At 40.4% G+C, this 17,208-nt stretch overlaps 1 protein-coding gene across 1 annotated transcript in view; it reads right to left on the reverse strand.

Annotated features, from left to right (window-relative positions):
- TMEM170B (transmembrane protein 170B) overlaps positions 1 to 17,208 on the reverse strand; it is a 76,925-nt gene that overhangs the window by 17,891 nt on the left and 41,826 nt on the right. The gene's annotated exons all lie outside the window — the stretch shown is intronic.

Consider the following 17,208-nt stretch of genomic DNA (forward strand, 5'->3'; position numbering starts at 1 on the left):
ATTAAAAACAAATACTTTAGGGAAAATAATAAGTGAACTAATAATAAATATGATCACATTTTATCAGTAAAAGGAAATCTCTTTCTTCAGTCCTCATACTACTTTTGTTGTTCAACAGTTTGAGTTAAGGGCTGTAGGGCCTTTTAGGGTGCTGAGTGAGCCCTGCCAGCATTAGGTCCCTCTTGGCTGGTTTGCTAAGCACAGAATCTGAAAAAGACATTTTCTACCCATATGGAAGAAAAATATATTTGAAATATATTTGAAAAATATTCTTCCCAAATACAGTTGCAAGAAAAAGTATGTGAACCCCTTGGGATTACGTGGAGTTTTGCATGAATTGGGCATAAAATGCGCTCTGAACGTCATCTAAGTCACAACAATAGAAGAACACAGTCTGCTGAACATAATACTACACAAACATTAGATGTTGCCATGGTTTAATTGCACATAACATGTAAACATTCACAGTGCAGGGAGGAAAAAGTATGTGAGGCCCTAGCTTAATGACTTCTCCCAGAGCTAATTGGAGCCAGGAGTGAGCCAACCTTGACTCCAATCAGTGTGATGATATTGGATGTGTTGCTGACAGCTGTCCTGCCCTTAAAAAAACACACATCTGTTTTGGGTTTACTGGTTTCAAGAAGCACTGTCTGATGTGAACCATGCCTCGCAGAAAAGAGCTGGAGGTGGTGGGCCTGTTCAGCACCTGTATAATGGCCTCTGTAATGTGCAGGCCCACAGCTAGAAGGGACAAAGAGCTGGATTGGGGGCTAGACATGGCTAACCAATGACAGACAAGATAAAACCTTTTTCTGATCTACTATTTTAATGAATTTATGTTTAACAAATAGGGTAAATTCTTTTAGTCATCAAAATATTTAAAAATATGCACTCACATATTTTAAATGCCTTAGAATTTTTCAGATTACAATTTTAATCTGATGTTAGGGTGCTTTATAGGAGTAGTCCTTTACTGGTTGCTGTTTGGAATTTTTTTGAGATACACTTACCAGTTTAATTGGGTGCAGCTGCTTCTATTTTATATTAACATTTTCCTGCAAAGTTCTGCAGTGGTATGAAATGTGCACAGGATTAAAAGTTTTCTATGACTAACACCACGGTTACATGAAGCTCAACTTTGAAAATGTGCGACTTAGAGTGAAGTCACACAATTTCAAAGGCAGGTGAGATGCCGATATCAGGTGCGATTTGCAAAAGTAGTGCATTTACTACTTTAGAAATCGGTGCGGCTCCGACCATACCAGAACCGCACCAATATGACCGCTGTAATTGCGGACAATAGGGTGCGACTTGGCATGCAAATCGCATGCAAAGTCGCACCCAGTGAGACCGGGATCTTAGTCGCTGCCATTCAGTTTAAATTGGAACTGAGTATTTACGCAGGAAAGCCAGTATTGCTTAACTCCATATATTTTTAGAAAAGCTCTGTGGGCTGAAAGAATGTGTTAGCTGGTTCATGACTCATTTCAAGACTAAGATGGTAATAACATGCAAGTGGTGAGAAATAACAGACTGAAACCTCCTTTCCAGTGAATTTAAGGAGTACATAATATCGGGTAAACAACAGAAAATGCGATGGCCTTTCATAAAAGGGAAATTAAAATCTTTGTGATGCTTTTATTCTGTATTTAAGGAAATTTCTTTGTAAACATCTAGGGTTGAACACAGCAGGAAACGAAAGCTGAATCAGTTCTGAACGATATTCAGCAAAAGCCATCTTTTCATTCACAAAATATGTACAGATTGCTTGGAAATGACAAAAAGACAATACAAGGTGAACAGCAAAGCAAGTGCAGATATATAAAATAATTACATAAAATTAACTTTTGCACTACCAAAAAAAAAAAACGAGTTATACATTAGCTGCTAACACCTATTGTATTCCCACAGTGACTACTAAAACTGAAAATAATAAATGCCATTATGCTAACGTAATGAAATTATAGCTGCACTATTTGCTGTTGTTAAGTATGCCACCAACATATGTGAAAAAATGTGAACAAGTGAGATTAGCCAACATATAGAGAAATTTATAAAACACATCAAAATATCACAATATAATGTTAATGTGCTAAATAAACATCCTTGTCAATCATGTGCAGTTTGTGTCCTTTAATATTTTATTATGAAGATTTGTGGCACAAGTAAATTCATATCCAGAGCATGCATAAAACTTCTGAGCCTTCCAGTGCTACTAGCCCAAAATCCAGTGAAACTCAATGCCTTGATAAATATACTTCCTCACGTGCCACCTCAGTGCTCACAATGTTCCCACTCTAATTATATGACCCACATAAAATGCATGGTCATATATCACGTGCTGTACATCCATCAGGGGAAACCTGATGAAGTCACGTGACTTGTGACGTAACACGTAGGGTGGAGCCTAGGTGATGCAGACCAGAAGTGATGCAATCTGAAGCTACAGCGGTATTTCTCTGTGTTTTAAAGTTATGCAAGCATTTTTTTTATGTAATGTGAGTGCGGTTATAACTAATAAAGTGACACAGCATGGACGCATGAGTGTTAGACAGCCTTAAAGGGATTTTCTTCTATGACAACTTAGGAGCGGAATCGGGCACCCTAGTGGACGTTGTCTTGATGAACATATTACAAGTGCATAGGTGTGCAATCAAGCACTTAGGAGATCCTGATGATGTACAGCACATGCTATATGACCTTGCAGTGTATGTGGATCGTGTAATTAAGGTAAGAGCATTGTGAGCACTGAGGTGGCACGTGAGGAAATGTATTGGTCACGACAACGAGTTTCACTGGTTTTTGTGCCAGTAGCACTGGAAGGCTCCAGAGTTTTTTTTACATGCACTGGATATGAAGTTACATGTGCCACAAATCTTAATTATGGAATATTAAAGGACACAGCCTGCACATGTGATTGACAAAGACATTTATTTAGCACATTAACATTATATTGTGATATTTTAATGTGTTTCATATATTTTTCTTTTTTTTTTTTGGCCAGTCTCACTTGTTTACATTTTTTTCATTTATTATTGGCATACTTACATATGTGGTGACAACAGCAGATAGTGTAGCTATAATTCTATTACTGTGGTTGCGCAGCGCTATTTATTATTTTCAGTTCAAGTGCAGTTATATGCTGCTGTATGTTATTTTTTTAAATGTAGGGTTTATTAACACTTCAAAAGAAGTATAATTTACCTCTTTAATTAACTTCTTTAGCTCTGCCCACTGTATTAAAACACCTGGGCCATTGCCCTATTGTTCCATGAGGTCTTCCCAAAACTAAGCCCAAGTTTGCACAGTCCTGTGATCGTGCTGTGATTAGACACATTGGATGTCACGACGCCAGCACCGCGTGGGTCCCGGCGGCCATCTTGGATCTCTGTATATGGTCAGTAGTTTCTGTTCTGTTCCCTATACACCTGCAATTTATGTTGGAATAAACATACACCTTGTCAAACGGTATCACACTATTGGCCTCCTCCTTCTGGGCTCTCTGTGAGCTTCTAATAACCCACCGAGCTACAGGAGAAGAGTGACAGAGCCATTACTGACAGCAGAGTGAGCAGTGAGGGAACACCAGACCAGACCATATTCACCTTTAAAGGGACCTCCAGTTCATCCACTGAGAGCGTTGTCTCTAAATGCGCTTATTGATTGCGCATCTGGTGAGTGTGCAGTCTTTATACCATTGGTCACATCACCACAATACTGGATAGACCACCAATAACTGAAGATTATCAGATCTTCTATGTACCGTATTTTCCGGCGTATAAGACGACTTTTTACCCCTTGAAAATCTTCTCAAAAGTCGGGGGTCGTCTTATACGCCGGTAACGGCATGCTGACACTTTTTAGGGGGGCGGCCGCCCCCCCCCTTCCAACAGAAGGGAAACTAAGTACAGGGGTGGGCAGGGGCTGCTGTCTCTTACCTGGCTCCGGTCCCACGACGATCCGGTCCAGGAAGCGTGGCTGCTCCTTCCTTCGGTTCGTCCACTGGATGTTCGCGCGGCTGCTCGGCTCTGCCTCCTCACCGGTGATTGGCCACCAGAACTGTAGCTCAGGAAAGGCACACAGGCGGCCAATCACCGGCGAGCAGGTGGAGCTGAGCGGCCCCGCGAAAATCGAGTGGAGATGCAGGTAAGTGTGCCGTGCTTAGGTGCTGCTGCAACCACATATGCTGGCTGCAGCAGCACCGTACTGGAACAGGGGTCAGCAAGTGTCAGTGGGAGGAATAGTGCCCCATCGTTGGTGTCACTGATACCAATGATGGGGCATTATTCCTCCCACTGACACCAACGATGGGGCACTTTTCCTCCCCCCCACTGACACCAACGATGGGGCACTATTCCTCCCCCCACTGACACCAACGATGGGGCACTATTCCTCCCCCCCACTGACACCAACAATTGGGCACTATTCCTCCCCCCCCCGCTGACACCACGATTGGGCACTATTCCTCCCCCCCTCACTGACACCAACGATTGGGCACTATTCCTCCCCCCCCACTGACACCAATGATGGGGCATTATTCCTCCCACTGACACCAATGATGGGGCACTATTCCTCCCACTGACACCAATGATGGGGCACTATTTCTCCCACTAATACCAATGATGGGGAACTATTCCTCCCACTGGTGTGCACTGGAAGAGGGCGAGTATAGCCCAAACACTACATTTTAAACAGGAAAAGTAGGGGGTCATCTTATACACCCAGTCGTCTTATACGCTGGAAAATACGGTACTTATACTTGGACAATTTGAATATCATCTTTTTTAGCACTATAAAGCACTATTGGTCACTGCACAGTGACAGATTTATATGATACCACTGAGTCACCTCAATTTTGAATTATATATTTAGCACTTTATCACGAGTCACTTTATTTATATGTTTTATTTATGTGTTTGATATATGAAACTTTTTTCACATATGTGGTTATGGTAATTTAAAGTTTTAGCGCTGCACCCAATTTTATATTGAAGCTTTGGAGGTTTTTTGGTACCATTTGGTGTTTCAGCAGCTTATTGGACCTTTAACACTCGCTTACCCTTTTGTGCTTTTTAAAAATACATTTTAATTTTCTTCATTCATTTTCTAAAACCTTGTGCCAAAAAATGATATTTTTCAAAAGACTCAAAGGATTAAATAGTATATGCAGCTGGGAAGCTACTTTTCTTGCACACAGTGCTAGACAGGGCTAGAAAGGGTGGGAAGGACTGAGTAAGACATGCATGCTATTTCCCTGTGATGTGCAAATTTATGCAGATACAGCAACCTGCAGTCAATCTAGAATACTTCCATGAGAGCTAGGCATGGCTGTTCACTTAGAGAGCTATCTGAAATGCCAACATCTAAGCAGCAATAGCTGGAGCAGGGGTGACAACTCTGCAGTATTTCACTGCACAAGGAAGAGCATTATTGTCCTATTAAAGGACTTGACTAACTGTCAGTTCACATATATGTGGATTGGATGTGGTTTAGACCACATCCAATCCGCATGACATGTGAAATAACATTGCTTCCTATGGTGTCTGTTCACATATGTCTGGTGCAGTGGCAGTGCGTATTCAGTGTGGATTAAAAAGCAGTTCTGTATAATTTCTGAGCAGTGCCATCAGGTTCAGGTGTAGATTACAGGCTATTGATTTCTATGGGAACCGTTTCTAAACCACACGTGTGAACAGGATAAAATCCTGACCTAAACTTGTCCTGAACCTGATGTAAATCTGACAAACGGCTGAACAACTACTGTGTGAATTAGCTGTGAAACCTGAGCTTCAATCCAAACCACATATGTCTGAATCAGCTCTGAAGCATAACAGAGGTTGTAAACCTCTTACCATCACAGACCACTAAGCCCCCTTGAACCCCACCTGCCACTTATAACTAAATAATCAGACCAACACTCTTTAAAGTGAAAATTGTCCATAGTGGCTATTTATAAATTTGTTAAGTTGCTGTTGTAAATTTTGGATGCCTCCAAAGACCCCAACTGCAAGGCCACTATGACTACCAACAAGTCTACCATCAAACAGGGTGAGAGGGAAATTTCTTCGTTGTCCGTTGCCTTGAAGTGACTGCTGGCTTTCCAAATCCCGCTGTGACACTGTTGCAGCCCCTCCCTAAACTTTCAGTCTAACCAGTCACCATATCTCCTAATACTTGTCTATACTGATTTAACCCTATAGCTCCTGTACTCCCCTGCTAGCCAAGTCATGCCTACCCTTCGCCTATTTTTTTTTGCTTCAGGTCTCTCTTGACTAAGGCATAACAGAGATTGTAAACTCCTTGCCACCAGAGATCACTAAGCCCCCTTGAATCCCACCTGCCACTTATAACGAAATAATCTGACTGACACTCTTTGGAGTGAAAATTGGCCCTAGCGGCCATTTATTATCAAATAGACAACATATAAACATTCCTTTGAACAGAAATATAATAACAATAACAGTAATGACCAAGGTTGCCGATCCTTGGAGGCACTAAAGAACCAACAACAGGTTTGTATCTGCGGAACCACTTAAAAGTCCCCAGCCGCAGAACACCGGCTCAAGGGCAATCACAAATTTCTGCGAACACCTCCATTTCCACAAATTCCTGGTTAACCCACCATTAACTGGGAAAAAAAGAGCACCATACCATAGATGGGTCCTTACTCTGATGTTAGACAGTAAATTTTGGAAGCCTCCAAATACCCCAACCGACACAACTCACTAGTGTAACCCCTTACACCTGTGAGCCTGAAGTGACTGCTGACTTTCCAAATCCCGCCATTACACTGTTGCAGCCCTTCCCTAAACTCCCTATCCAACCAATCCAGGTATGTAACCATATCTCCTAATACTTGTCTATACTGTTTTAATCATCTAGCTCCTGCACTCCCCTACTAGCCCAGTCATGCCTGCCGTTTGCCTATTTTCTTTTTTTTTTTTGCTTCAGACCTGTCTTTCCCATCCAATCACTCTGCTAGCAGGATCAGCTGGTATTAACAAAATATTCCAGAGGCTACCTAGAAAAACAAAGAGCCAGTATTTACTCAATGGACAGCCGCCATTACATATGTGATTTTATATTTTGACCATAGTTCTATTGTAATGGCCACTGAAGCACTTTTACTACTCAATATAGTTGGGCAAGGCATAACACAAAGTTCAGGGAACTCCCCTAATAACAAATTGGAATCAAAGAGGGTCACAGTAGGGAATTATATAGCTAATAAAGGTCCTAGCAGACACTGTACCTCTGCTCTTAGAAAGGATTTTTAATTTTAGGATTCTAAAAAGGCAGACTGGTTCACTGTAAAGCCCAAACTCTCTGAAGGGTTACCATTGTCTTCCAAGTCTACCTGTGCAGACACTTACAGTGCATCCAGAAAGTATTTACAGCACTTAACTTTTTCCACATTTTGTTATGTTACAGCCTTGTTCCAAAATGGATTAAATTCATTTTTTTGCTCAAGATTCTACAAACAATACCCCATAATGAAAATGTGAAATAAGTTAGTTTTGAAATGTTTGCAATTTATGAAAAATAAAAAACAAACAAAAAACGCATGTACATAAGTATTCACAGCCTATGCCATGACACTCAAAATTGAGCTCTGGTGCATCCTGTTCCCACTGATCATCCTTGAGATGTTTCTACAACTTGACTGGAGTCCACCTGTGGGAAATTCAGTTGATTGGACATGATTAGGAAAGGCATAAACCTGTCTATATAAAATCCCACAGTTAATAGTGCATGTCAGAGCACAAACCAAGTCATGAAGTCCAAGGAATTGTCCATAGACCTCCGAGACAGGATTGTATCAAGGCACAGATCTGGGGAAGGGTACAGAAAAATGTCTGCAGCATTGAAGGTCCCAATGAACACAGTGGCCTCCATCAACTGCAAATGGAAGAAGTTTGGAACCACCAGGAATCTTCGCCCAGCTAAAATTAGCAATCAATGGAGGTAACCAAGCACTCTGAAAGAACTCCAGCGTTTATCTGTGGAGAGAAGAGAACCTTCCAGAAGAACAACCATCCCTGCAACACTCCACCAACCAGGCCTGTATGGTAGAGTGGCCTGTCAGAAGCCACTCCTCAGTAAAAGGCAAATGGCATCCCGTCTGGAGTTTGCTAAAAGGCACCTGAGGGACTCTCAGACCATGAGAAACAAAACTCTCTGGTCTCATGAAACAAAGATTGAACTCTTTGGCCTAAATGCCAAGCGTCATATCTGGAGGAAACCAGGCAATGCTCACCACCTGGCCAATACCATCCCTACAGTGAAGCATGGTGGTGGCAGCATCTGGGCAGGAACTGGGAGACTAGTCAAGATTGAAGGAAAGATGAATGCAGCAATATACAGAGACATCCTTGATGAAAACCTGTTCTAGAGAGCGCTCTGGACCTTAGACTGGGGCGACGATTCATCTTTCAACAGGACAACGACCCTAAGTACACAGCCCACATAACAAAGGAGTGGCTATGGGCCAACTCTGCGAATGTCCTGGAGTGGCCTAGCCAGAGCCAAGACTTGAACCAGATTACCAGACTCACATCTCTGGAGAGATCTGAAAATGGCTGCACACCTCCCCACCCAACCTGATGGAGTTTGAGAGGTACTGCAAAGAAGAATGGGAAAATTGCCCAAACATAGGTGTGCCAAGCTTGTAGCATCATACTCAATATGACTTGAGGCTATAATTGATGCTAAAGGGGCTTCAACAAAGTATTGAGCAAAGGCTGTGAATACTTATGTACGTGTTTTTTTTTTCATTTTTTATTTTTATTAAATTGAAAATATTTCAAAACAAACTTTTTTCACATTGTCATTATGGGGTATTGTTTGTAGAATGTTGAGGAAAAAATGAATTTAATCCATTTTGGAATAAGGCTGTAACATAACAAAATGTGGCAAAAGTTAAGCGCTGTGAATACTTTCTGGATGCACTGTGTTACTTTTCTGTCTTCTTTCCTATCTTGATAAAACTTTAATGTACTTATGGAATCCATTTTATATTCACATATAATCATATATCTTTGAGGCACAAAATGCACAGGTCACTTCTCAATGCTAGCTGTTCACGGCATAAGAAATTAAAGATAACAGTAAGGGCTCATGTACACTGCAGTTGATAAACTGACGTTCAGGAGCTTTTTTGCGTTTTTTTCAGCAGCCCCTAAATTCTCCCTAATGTTTTCCTATGTGTCCATGTACACATAGTCTTTTACAGTCGTTTACAGGCAGTTGACTTTACGGTCGTTTTTTTGAACGCACCAAATTGCGTTCAGGAGTAGATTTTAGCTGCGTTTCAAACGCCAAATGCTTGTAAACGCAGTTAACCGAGTTTATAAGCATTTGTGTTTAAAAGCGTTTTTTAACTGTGCCATATCCAGATGCTGTCCGGAGCCTTTTTTCATCATCAGAAATGCATGCAAAGCGTTTTCCATGTATTCAAATGGCCCCAGTACACCAGCGCAGTCAGTTTCAGGCTTCACGTGAAGGAAAAAATGGTAGAACGTACCGCATTATGCTCATGATGGGATCCATAGTGAATACAACCAGAAAAGACAGGTCATCTCAACACATACTGCTCTCTCTGCTTCTGCTCTCTCAACTACTCTCAAAAGGACTGAAATAGTTAATTTTTTACTGTTTTTCAGTGCATTCTGGGCATTTGGGAAGGTCTCCTGAGGTTATCTTTTAAAAACGCTTCTAAACGCAAACGCGCATAAACGCGGTATGCAAACGCAGCTAAACTGACGTTTTTTAACCTACATTTTCCAGCAGTCAGTTTCCATCGTTCAGAAGAGTTTTTCAAATGCCCCATGTACATGAGCCCTTATGATCACAATAATCCTAATAGGGTTTTTTTAATTAACACTTTTTCCGTGGGTGCATGTTAGCATCTTTCCTACAGTTTTACTCTGTTATTCTCTGTTAAAAAGTCAAAAGAAAGCTGTGGGCGAAAATCCTGTAGACTCAGAGCTCACAGGTCTCCGTGGTGATATGAAGCTGCTTTACTCCCACAGACTTGTAAGAAAATCTTTATATTGTAAAAATGTGGATGCTCTGGCTTTTTTTTTTAATTTTTTTAATGGTGGTGATATCTTGAATATGTGAGAAATGTTTTTACAACTCTGCAAAAAAAGTTCCTTACATCAGAATTGTCTGCGTAGGGGTTTTAGCTTCATAGAACATTCAAAGCAGGAACAGGAATAATACAAGATAATACCAAGCTACCTGTCTTCTTCTTGCATCACCACTGCTTAGGTCTTTTTCATTGGTCCTCCAGACGAAACATCAGCACACCTGTGCTCACATACCACAGTTCCAGCTTTCTCAGCTCTCTTTAGTTGCAGCTCACTGCTTCATGGCCCACACCCTGGCCTCCCTCATTTCTCCACCATCCCTCAAAGTTCTCTCATTTCTCTGGACTTGCTCAGTCATCTAGACATAGAACCTCCTGACTTCAGCATGGAGTAGTCTCCTGAGTAGAGCACACCTGTCTCCTAAAGCTGGCCATACACGGTTAGAAAATCATTTGAAAACACTTTCAATACACTTGATCATTCGACTTTCAAAAGGTCAGTGGGGTAATTTAGATTATCAATATGTAAAGTTTTATGGCAAAAAAATTAACCATCATGTCCTTTTTATGTGAACTAAAATGATTGATTTTCTAAACACTGGTAGTGGAAATAGGCGAAAACTGTTTGAAAAAGTTTACAGATCATGCTCGTGTTAAAATGTAACCACAGAAGTTTTATGCAACGATTGAAGAAAAATGTACCATTTATTTCGTTAACGATCGATAATATGTTGACAATTGGGGGAAATATTTTAATACAATGATGGCATTATTGCATGCACATTCAACAGACCTTTATAAATCCAACTTTTTTTTAAATGATTTTCTAACCATGTATGGCCAGCATTACGGGGGTTCTGAACTGCTGTCAGGCCTTTGATTACAACGGCTGTGCACACCTGCATACACATACCCTACTGGTCTCCAGCAAGACCTGGACACTGAGTTAACCCCCGGTTCACATCTGTGTGGGTGGTGCCGTTGCAGATCCGCACGAAAATCCGTGCAGCCGCACCACCCGCACAGAGAAATGCGAACCCGCATGCAGGTGCCATTAGTCCTAATGGCACGCTGCCCGCACTGGAAAACGCAACCGTACTGGGAACTGAGGTTCCCGTGCGGGCTGTGTTTTCCAAAGAAGTGCAGGGACTTCTTCCCTGCGTGTCACGGGGCACGGGAGTCCATTCAAATGAATGGGCTCTCGTGCCCATGCAAAACGCAGCCCGCATGGCCGCATTTATGTGAACCGGGGGTAAAGCCTTTGGACTCCGGATGCCAATCCAGCAATTACAAAACATGGAGACATGGAGCAAGTTTTCTTTGCTTAGAACCAATATTCAAGAGCCCCGCACTTTGCAATCGTGAGAAACCCGAGTCACTTTTGCGTATTCTTCCACATTGGCAGGTCACACATCATTATCAGGAAAAATATTTTGTTTTGCTGCATGTGCTTTTATTACCTTTGAAGTACTGTATATCTACAGTGAAAACTTTTTTTTTTTTCATTTAGATCGAGTATTGAAAGGTTTTAACCACTGTGAGGTTTTTATTGTTGTCCTTTTCCTTGATTAGGAGACAGGAGGTTATCTAGAATTTTAGGTTGTCACCTAAGAAAAGAGGTAACAGTTTTAATGAGGATGCTTTTTCTAATTACAAGAGTCTGAGAAGGGAATTTCCTATTTTGGAGAGGTTTATTTTTACGTTGTGGTAAAGCTGCAGAACAGGAAATAAAAGGTTTTAAAAAAAGTCTAAAAGGGGTTTTACCGTTCTCTACTTTACAAATAATAAACAAATAGGAGCCTGCTCACCACCTAATCCTCCATTTCACCACTCTACTGTCCAGTCAGTATTAGAGTGATATAAGTATTAGCACTGTCACTTGCATAACACAAAAGGGAATGCTTCAAAATCGAAACAGCAGAACAACCAAAGTACAGGTCCTCAACACAATGTAGGTCAGCTCATTAATTCAGTAAGTATTTCACTTATAAAAAAATTGCTGAGTTCACAGGTACAGTGTTTTGACATTCAGCATAAATACTGCTAGACAGATAACCCCCCCCCCCCCCCCCCCACACACACACACACACACTATAGCCAGATCAGGAAAGAAATCCAAGAAAAGAAACAAAACATTGGGAATGTGTCTAATATGTGTTTTTCCTATGATCACCAGCTCCACCTAGTGGTCCTATTGTGTTATTTCCCTGAAATACCACAATCAGGAAATACTGCATTAGGGCCACTAGATGGAGCTGACAATAGACAATCATATGACATACACATTTTAGACACATTATGGGGATTACTTGAGATGGCTGTGCAAATGCTTGGGCATTCACACAACTAAGGTTTTACATGCCGACCAAGACCATGCAATTTTATCAGGCGTTTATAAAGAAACGTGGCCCTTTACCCCTTTGTGCCTAAGGGTAAAACAAATCTTAATACCTAAGCACAATTTTGCAACTTTGACATGTGTTAGCAAAACCGTACATATCAACACAATACTTTGTACATCCAGATGGATTATACCTTGGTTTTTTTCAGGACAAATTGGTCTTTCATTTGGTGATAAATGGTAATGGATATCTCCTTATTTTTTTTTTTTTGTATTACCAAAGGAAAACTGGCCCAAAATAGTAAAAAAACTTTTTTTATATGTACAGTTGTGCTCAAAAGTTTGCATACCCTGGCAGAAATTGTGAAATTTTGGCATTGATATTGAAAATATAACTGATCATGCCAAACAATGCTCTTTTATTGAAGGATGATGATCATATGAAGCCATTTATTATCACATAGTTGTTTTGGCCTTTTTAAATCATAATGATAAAAGAAATCACCCAAATGGCCATGAACTTTATAAAGATGGAAATGTTATGGCTTCAATCTATCTTGGTCTACCTGACCTTGGCTTGTTATCAAGAGATCCCTGAACTTTCCACTTTTTAATAGGTGATTTAACAGTACTGATTGGCATATTCAAGGCTTTGGACATCTTTTTATGTCCTTTTCCATCTTTGTAAAGTTCCATTACCTTGTTACGCAGGACTTTTGACAGTTCTTTTCTGATCCCCATGGCTCAGTATCTAGCCTAGTCAGTGCTTCCACGTAAGAGCTAACAAACTCATTGACTATTTATACACTGACACTAATTACAATTTAAAAAGCCACAGATACAGAAATATAGAAAACATAACCTACCCACATGATGAGTTGTAGCAAAACAATCAGAATCATGAAACATATAGGCACATAATAATACCTCGACCAATAATGTGGTAAACAATAAACCATAAACCCCAATAGGGTATAGTCGAGTTTAAGCAATTATTCCATCAATCAATAGGTGTGGGCAGTATCATATTACCAAATAACAGAAATAAAGAAACCAAAAATAAAAAAAAAAGAATAGAAGAAGAGGATAAAGAATAAATTGGAAAAGAAGAAAAAAGGAGAAGAAAGAAAGAGGAAAGAAAGAGGGCCAGCCATAAGTCCATTAAATAATAGAGATAAACCTAATCCATGGTTCCCATGTATGCTCAAATTTAGAGGTATTATTGTTAATGATACTAGTACGTTTATAGAGAATAAACAAGTGGCGCACACACCTAGTGCATTATCCAAGGTTTATTGAAAGGTATGAGAAGTAAAAACATACTCACAGATGAAGCATGTATCTAAAAATCATTTGCATAATGACGATGGGCACAACGGCAAGCAATGTGTTCCAACTGTCAGTGCGGTCAAATGGCTGACACGTTTCGGGGACGAAACCCTTTCCTCAGAGCTACTGACCAGCCTCTGGTGCAGATGTGTAGTGGATGGATGATGGGAGCCTTGCTGGTGATGCCTCAGGCATCAGCCATTTGACCGCACTGACAGTTGGAACACCTTGCTTGCCATTGTGGCCATCGTCATTATGCAAATGCTTTTTAGATACATGCTTCGTCTGTGAGTATGTTTTTATTTTTCACTCCTTTCAATAAACCTTGGATAATGCACTAGGTGTGTGCGCCACTTGTTTATTCTCTATCTAGTGGCTGATCTCCCTGTCTGAGGAGGGCTGCACCCCTGAAGCATTTCCTTTGATTGTTGCTGTCCTGGTTCCCTTGGCTTCCCTTTTGGCTGTGCATATCCTGAGGCGCTGGACAGTACATACGATAACTAGTAAGTTTAAGTCTCTGTTTGACCGAGTCTAGCGGAATTGATGACTGTCTCCAACATCTAGCTATAGTAATTCTTGCTGCCAACAAAAGATAAAGAATTCATTTAACTGAATTCTTAGGAATATCAGTGGGCAATAGATGAAATAAGGCTACTTCAGGGGATCTGTGTATATTAAATCCTGTTACCGAATAAATTAAGTTAAATAAACGGATCCAAAATCTATTCACCACCGGACATTTCCACCATATGTGGAGCATAGTACCCTCTTGTCCGCAGTGTCGAAAACAACTGGGTGACACAGATGGGTACATTTTAGCAAGACATGTAGGAACTAAGTATCAGAGAAGAATTGTTTTATAGTTAGATTCAATAAGTGTAGTATTAATCAAAATTTTAGATAAAGCATTAGCTGTAGTCCGCCAAGTGTCCAAATCTAGAGAGCTATTCAAATCCCTTTCCCACTGTATCATATAAGAAAGCTTAATATGTGGATAAACAAGGAAAGCATACATATTAGATAAACGACCTTTCACCATCCCAGTAGCCCCACAGGAGATTTCTAGAGGGGTGAGTATACAAGGTTCTACTAGTAATTTGAGTTTACTGGTGATAAAAGATATAATTTGATGATATCGAAACAATTCATCATGTGGGTGGGTTATGTTTTCTATATTTCTGTATACTGACTTTTATAGATTTTCAATAAAAATATTGAAATATAAAAAGCCAGAGATGTGGGACATTAACCTCTAATTGGCATTTTAACCCGTGTGTGTCACCTTGTGTGTCTGAACCAAGGCCAAACATTCCAGGGTATGTAAACTTTTGATCATGGCCGTTTGGGTGATTTCTGTTATTATTATGATTTAAAAAGGAGCCAAACACCTATTTGATAATAAATGGTTTCATATGATCACCATCCTTCAGTAAAAGAGCATTTTTTGGCGTGATCAGTCATATTTTCAATATCAATGCCAAACTTTCACAATTTCTGCCAGGGTATGCAATGTGGTATGTCATATGACTAAGTCGATGACGAAACGCGTCAAGGTGGAGTGACGTCGAGACGTTTTCCCGGAAACCGGAAGTTACCTGGTGGCCATTTCTAATAAGGGAGAGATCGAGCAGGAGCAACGGGACGTGTCTCCCTGGATGACCGTGAGATTCCTACACCTTCTGTACTCCCTCTAATGCGGTTAAAAAGCTTTGGCAATGTGAGCAGTTTTAATAAAGTGTATGTTACTTATTTTATTGGCGGTATCACACTATGTCCTGTGTTTTTTTGTGGTGACACTGGGAGCAAAGTGTCTAAGGAATCCAGAGAGTGGGGTGGCTGCGTGATACAGCAGAGGTTCCTGAGTGGATCAGCCTGTGAATTTCCTGGATGACTACAAAGCCCATTATATTGGGAAGTTGGTAAGGGTATCCTCACTGCTTTTAGAAGTGGATACACCCTTTTATATTGGAGTTTTCTGTGATGTGGCACTGAAATAGTGTTATGCACATTGAAGTGGGTTTTCACTGATCACGTGTGGTTCACGTTTTTCACAACTTTTACTTATTTTCACTGGATGAAATATAGATAAAGTTTATTTGATAAAGGTTAGTGCACTATATGAGTTTTTTCTTTTTTTTGAGGTGGACTAATTTTGAACACCGTTGGAGTTATTGATGGGACATTTTGCGTATTTACATAAAAATCATAGTGGACTTTATATTGGTAGTGGATTTATTTTATAATAATTGGGTATCTATATGATTATATTTGCTTTGGAACATTTGTTAATAACACTGTCATATATATAGTTTGGTACACCTTCAGGGGAAGGTGTTGTTTGTGTTATAGGGTAATTATAGTAGGATAGGAGGTGGTTGATTTCTAATGATCACTGTGATAGCCAATCAGAGGCTATCACAATGACCAGGTGACCTGAAATTGGGAGTTACGGGTCCCGATCGTTACTACAAGACCTGGGTCTCTCAGTGACATCCGGTCTTTGTGCTGGGAGCGTAATTGCAACAATTTTCTGGGCGATTATCTGACAGAAATGCAGGGGTGCCAATATTTTTGGCCATGACTGTACATGATAACCAATGTTGATTTGTAAAATCATGTGATGCTGACCAAATCTATTTTGTTTTTAGATTAAATATGTAGAACCTTGAACTGGGACTTTGTTATCATATCCAGCATGGTACCTCATACAGTGAATGGATGGAAAGGGGTTGGTTTACTAAAACTGGAGAGTGCAAAATCTTGTGCACCTGTGCATGGTGACCAATCAGCTTCTAACTTTGGCTTGTTCAGTTAAGGTGTTACTAAAACCAAGGACCCTGCATTCACTATATCTGGTCTCCCACAGTACACAGAACATGAAAGTGCAATTATTTTAGTAGATACAAACTGCAAAATATCTTTTTTCATCACCAGTTAGAGCAGTCTTGTGACTTCTATCAGTGTCTAGCTGAGCACTGGTTAAACCTTGTAGGAGGAGTTTTTATTCTTCTCTCACTGCCCTATTAGATTGCATAACCCCTGACCTTTTGTCTGGACAGTGCTGATTGGCCCTGTTGATCACATGCTGAGTGCTGATCACATGCACTCTCTCAAAAAAAACTCTCTAGCAGTACACACCAAACTGAGCATGTGCATAATGTCCCCGAGGTTGTGTTCTATTGAGAGATGAAATGGGGAATGTGGAAGAAGGGGAGAATCGGAGAAGACAGGATCAAACATCCTTTTTACACAATGCAGAGGGTTAACCCCTTAAGTTCCACATTGAGTATAACAAGCATGCTTTACTGCATATACAGACTGATTTTACTGTTGTGTCTTTAGTAACACTTTAAGCTTTGACAAAAAATGGGAAGCTGATTGGTTTCTATGCAGAGCTGCACCAGATTTTGCAGTCTCCAATTTTAGTAAATGAACACCAAAATGACCA

Source organism: Staurois parvus, unplaced genomic scaffold (assembly GCF_062004578.1).
Source record: "Staurois parvus isolate SC_StPar_1 unplaced genomic scaffold, SC_StPar_1.0 ptg000287l, whole genome shotgun sequence".
NCBI classification, from domain to species: Eukaryota; Metazoa; Chordata; class Amphibia; order Anura; family Ranidae; genus Staurois; species Staurois parvus.